The sequence below is a fragment of the Pteropus alecto genome, unplaced genomic scaffold (assembly GCF_000325575.1).
Source record: "Pteropus alecto unplaced genomic scaffold, ASM32557v1 scaffold1566, whole genome shotgun sequence".
Taxonomy (NCBI): Eukaryota; Metazoa; Chordata; class Mammalia; order Chiroptera; family Pteropodidae; genus Pteropus; species Pteropus alecto.
This window is the reverse complement of record NW_006437816.1, coordinates 116,713-121,385: the sequence shown is the minus strand read 5'-3', so window position 1 is coordinate 121,385 and position 4,673 is coordinate 116,713. Positions and strand designations below refer to the sequence as shown.

At 47.3% G+C, this 4,673-nt stretch overlaps 1 long non-coding RNA gene across 1 annotated transcript; it reads right to left on the bottom strand.

The window, feature by feature from the left end:
• Positions 1 to 411: 411 nt before the first annotated feature.
• Positions 412 to 4,497, bottom strand: LOC112482146. Its single transcript, XR_003047207.1, has 2 exons — positions 3,332 to 4,497; positions 412 to 2,449 (listed from the first exon to the last, which is right to left on the bottom strand). It is a non-coding gene; the product is annotated as an uncharacterized LOC112482146 (long non-coding RNA).
• Between the last annotated feature and the right edge of the window lie 176 nt (positions 4,498 to 4,673).

The following is a 4,673-nucleotide window of genomic DNA, read 5'->3' as shown; positions in this document are numbered from 1 at the left end:
GCTTGCTTTGTAGCCTTATAGGCCTCTTTTATCTCGGGTGTCCAATACCACTGGGCACTCTATCGCAGTATATGGTGCAGGGGGTCACATGAAGTAGGCTAAATGGGGAATGAAAACTCTCCAAAACCCCAGCAGTCTCAAATAGGTTTAAAGCTGTCTCACAGTCTCAGGTTGGGGATATGTGTGTATCTTATCAATCACTGCCTACAGCATTACTTTCATCTTACCCAACCAGACAACTCCCAAGAATTTGACAGACAACTCAGATCCCTGGGCCTTGTCTTCATTGACTGCCCAACCCCGGCTGGTAAGAACTTCTCACAGGCAGGCCTGCGCTGCTCCTAGTTCTATAAGAGAATCAGAGGTTAGCACTACTTGATTAATGTAATGATACAAGTGCACTACAGCTGGTTGTTTCCACATGGCTAAGTCTTGAGCCAAGAGACCATAACACAGGGTAGTGCTATGCAGATAGCCCTGGGGAAGGACAAGGAATGTCCACTGTCACCCTTCCCAGGTGACAGGGAAACTGTTCTTGACTTTCTGGGGCTATGGCAATAGAGAAAAAGGCATTTGCCAATTCCACCACATAATGGTATCATCCAAGTTCATGTGACAACCAGTCCATAATGTCTGTGATGTTCAACATGGCAGCATGCAGGGGTGGCATAATCTTATTCCGCTCCCAATAGTCAACCGTCATGCTCAGGAGCCATTAGGCTTCTTCACTGGCCACATGGGAGAGTTGTACATGCTATGAGCAGGATGAATAACACTGGCTTTCTCTAGCTTCAGAATGGTGCTTCCTTTTTCCTCATGGCCACCCAGCAGGTGATACTGGTTTGTGTTCACTCTCCGGTTAGCTTCGGGAAACACCAACGGGTCTGGGAAACTTGTCCAGATTCCCATAAAGCAGGGTGCGGCACCTGTGTCCACGAGGGCTAATATCCTCTGCACATTGCGAGAAGGACCAATGCTTAGTCAGTTTCACATGTGGCCTCAGGTCAACTGGCTCCTTCACCAACATGGTGTCCTGGCCTAATCTCTAATCAGGGAGATAATTGGCCATCCACACCTCAGAGATTGTTGTGGCTTTTCCAGGAATAAGAGTGAATTGTTGGTCAGGGCACAGCTAATTCCACAGCGCCAGCAGCACTTCATTAGGTTTCTGCTTAGTCTTTTCTGAAGCAACCCCTGCTGCGAGATCAAACATCTGCTAGTGGCTCAGTTCCACAGTCCAATGGGCTGAGGGCTGCTCCGTCCCCCCTTTTTAGCCACACCTCTGACTGTGCACTAGCTGGTTTGGGAGTGCAAAGGGTGGTATAGCATGCACTTGGGTGGGACACTCCTTGCTTTTCACTTCCACTTTCCCCAACCTAGCTATGGTGAATGTCACCTCGTGGATCCTCCTATCCACGTAAGGGGCCAGCAGTGCTGCCATGGTGTCAAAAGTACCAGTCAGGCCAGAGGTCGAAATCAAGTCCCTTTTATCATGGCTAGTATATGCTTCTTCATCTGGGCTTGTATAGTGGGTGCGAAACATCATCTGTCTCATGCCCATTTCCCAAGTTATCTGGACCAAATCTAGGTACTTGGTCTATCTGCTCACTGCCTCTTGCAGCTTCCCTGGGTTGTCCCACACTGTCTGTGCGACATGCATGAGCCAGTTAATCAGAGTGGTTGCCTGCACCCCGCACCATATATGCCACATTGTGAAGGTGCTGCCAGAGGGACAGTATCACTATTATAGAGGCCAGCTGAGCCATCTCTGCTGGTGATAAGTCAGTCCCTTCTGCCCTGTCACCCCACAGCGGCAGCAGCCACTCCGGAACCATCTTCACACCTCTCTGCCATCATCAGGTCCCAGAGTTCAGAGGGGGTGTACTGGATCAAGGTGGTATGCTTTTTAGCCTGGGGGTGTGCCACCAGCTTCTCCCCGTCCACCCACAAGGGCCAAAGGCTCTTCCACTTCAACCTGGTGCCGTACCATGTGCCACACCTGCTGCAATGTGCCTGGTGGGCTTCCAGACCAGGACAATGGCAGCAAACCATCAAGGTCCCGCAGCATGTGTTCCGTTGCGGCCAGCCACCTTTCCAGTGCTTCTTCTTGATGTTGCAATTGCTGCCCCACTGGGCCTGGTCCTGAACCTTCAGGCTGGCCTGCTGCAGCTTCACAAGGAACATCCAGGCCATCCAACCCACTAATATAAACAGCTTCACTCCATCCCAATTATCCGGGCATCCATGTAGCCAGATACACAGCCACAGGATACAACTTGGAGGCTGGGGGGCCACATGTCCTCCACCTGGGTATCCTCCACCCGAGAACCGTCCAGAGCCCAGGAGGCTGTAGCCACTTCATCCTGCTAGCTACACATATCAGCGCCGAGTTGATCAATAAGGGAAGGTTTTGGTGGTGAGATGCCCAGATGAAAGAATTCTTGAAGAGCTGATATGAGAATGAAACAGCAGGTACCAACTTTATTATGGGGAGCTCTCTTCTCTCTCATGCTAGGAGACCGTATGGACTTTAAACATAGAGGACAATAGTGGCAATCTGCCACACATGCGTGATACAAAAAGCTGAATCATATTTACATATTTTAGACAGGTACCCTACTACACTAATGTAACATTCTAAATCCAGAGTCCTATCCCTAGCTGCAAGTCTGGATCACAGCCAGATCTGGGACCCACACCTAGAAAGGCCAAATGGACCTTAAGTCTTTGTACTGGGCTGAATATTGAAGATTTTCCTCTGTTCAGGGGCAGTCCGTAAGAGGTGACTACTTTTTGAATAGTTCAGTTTTCAACAAAAGATCACACTCTCATAAGTTTTACATCCAAGAGCCCTACAAGGTTCTAGGTGTTAGAATAAAAATGTATGCTTGGGTTATACTTAATGCCAATGACTCAGATGACACAGGTGTTTTTTGATAAAGTATTGTGATAATGAATGCGATAATGCATTTGGGATAATGTATTCTTTAAGAGTTTTAAGGATATTAAATGAATTTTCAGTCAAGATGATGGTGTAAGGAAATGTTATGTTCACCTCCTCTCACATCAAAATTACAAATAAAACTATAGAATAACCATCATTGACAATTGCTTGAAATATAGCTGAACAGAAGTCCTACAACTAAGGACATACAGAAGCCACCTCAAGACTAGTAGAGGGGCAGAGACACAAAAAGGGCTTGTTTCACATTCATGTGAGGTTTGAGAACTGGCTGTGGAGGTTGCCCCTAAGAAGTTTGGGGACCCAGACCCACACAAGGCTCCCCAGCCCAGAGTTCTAGTGCCAGTAAAAGAAATCCCCACAACTTACCACAGTGAAAATTAGCCAAAAACATGGCTGAATAAGATGTAGGGCCATTACAGTCTTACGCATTCCTCATAAGAGGCCTGCATGCACACTCACGGTTGAACTGCTGGCTTTAGGGTGAGGGAGGAGTAGCTTTCTCCAACACAGAAGTGTTGGTGGAGACTGTTGTTTCTTTGTAGTGCCTTCCGTTTCCTATCTGTAGATGCAGGGTGCGACCATGAGTTCGCCAGCAACCTGGCTAACAGCGGGCTTCCTGAGAACACCCCATTCCCTCACTCCCCACAGCCCACTCAACTGTGGGCCCAACCAAGGTTTCCCACACAACTAGACTGTCTTGGCTCATGCTGCAAACTTTTCCTATAATCTTTCAAAGGTTCACAAATCCCAAACAAGCAATATATGATATTAGTGTGCCCCACACATTTTGCTGAGTAGACTGAACCCAGGCACTGGCAGCAGCTGACCTGGGTGCCCAGCTTATCCTCCACAGGCACCTGCAAGCCCAGTACAAGGGGCAAACTGATAACATATCATTCTTTTGAGAATATTCAAGAATAACAGTATGCTTTCTTCCTGAGCAACTGGAAAGACAGGAGTTGTCATTTCCAGAAATGACATCGACATGGAAGAGAAACATAATTGAAAGGAAATCAGGCTTTCAGTTGGGCTATGCCAAGTCTGAGATATCTACTGAATTAAATCAGTTCTAGCCTCTTTATTTTTTATTGTTTACAGTGCAAAAATGCTGGGAGACAAATCATAACCTCGCCATCCAGAGATAAGTATTTTTGAAGTGTTCAATCTCTACTTCTAAATACATGATGGAGAAATAAGGCTTAATTAAAAAAAAAATTAAATAGACTTCCTAATAATGTTCACTAAAAAAATGTACTTTCTTGGATCTGGTTTTTAAAAATCTCCCATGCGTGCTCTTACGACAACGACGTTAAATTCACTCTGAGTCCAGTGGACAGTCTTCGCGAAGACTTCCATCGTCCTAAAACTCTAAAACCAATCGCTGGACCTTGACTTGCCATCCCCACGCCACCTCTGGAACCCCGTGAGAATGCGCCCTACTTGCCAGCCTCCAGGGCACACGCGAGATGGTTGGTGAGACCACCAGTTCATCGCGCGGCTTCCTGCGGTCCAACAGCCCCGCCTTTTGTAGGGCTGCCCTCAGCGTTGCCTACACAAATACAGAACAGGGCTGTAATTTATATATTCTCAAATTTTATTTATTTATTTATTTTTCAGTGAACAGAAGTTCAAGAAGGAGGACTCCTGTATGAGTCACCCTATTTTGGCCACGCTGCCTCCGTCGTCCGCACCCCGCCCTTCCCCCTCC